General features: G+C 40.3%; 1 pseudogene; it reads left to right on the top strand.

Annotated features, from left to right (window-relative positions):
- The first annotated feature begins 107 nt into the window (after positions 1-107).
- LOC103601662 overlaps positions 108-596 on the top strand; it is a 19,179-nt pseudogene continuing 18,690 nt past the window's right edge.

Below are 596 nucleotides of genomic sequence, written 5' to 3'. Positions count from 1 at the left end.
TCTGTGCCACGAACAGGGCTATTCTCACCACCTACCCTGCTCCTTCAAGAACAAACTCCCTGACAGAGGTAAGATTTACATGCAACTCTCCTACGCCTTGGCTTGACATGAGTGGTTCATCTTTTGAGAGTCTTGGACTCTTTGAGAACATGGAAATTCTCGAGGGTGTGAAGGAAGCCTGTACTACTGCGTCTCCTGTACTAGGAGATCGTCTGTTTTCAGTAAATTTGATGTACAAATGAGCTCGTGAAATCTATTGGCTTTAGTTCTCAATAACAACTTGACATATACTTACCTTAGGAGGTTTATGAACACTAAACTAGGATATCAAGTTGAAAATATATATATATATTTTTTTGGCAGCTGGCTGGTACAGGGATCCAAGATGCAAACCTGTGACCTTCGTGTTATAAGACTGTACTCTCACCAACTGAGCTAACTGGCCAGCCCTTTGAGTTGAAAATATCTTAACACTCACTATGCATCTGAATGATAGGCCTTCTCAATTTACCATTGACCTTGCAGAAGAGAAAAATTTTATAGACAACATATCTCGATCTGAAGCCTTGTTCATTAAACACAGGGGATGAATATAT

The sequence above is a fragment of the Galeopterus variegatus genome, unplaced genomic scaffold (genome assembly GCF_000696425.1).
Source record: "Galeopterus variegatus unplaced genomic scaffold, G_variegatus-3.0.2 Scaffold3821, whole genome shotgun sequence".
Classification (NCBI taxonomy): Eukaryota; Metazoa; Chordata; class Mammalia; order Dermoptera; family Cynocephalidae; genus Galeopterus; species Galeopterus variegatus.
This window is presented reverse-complemented; position numbering and strand designations above follow the sequence as displayed.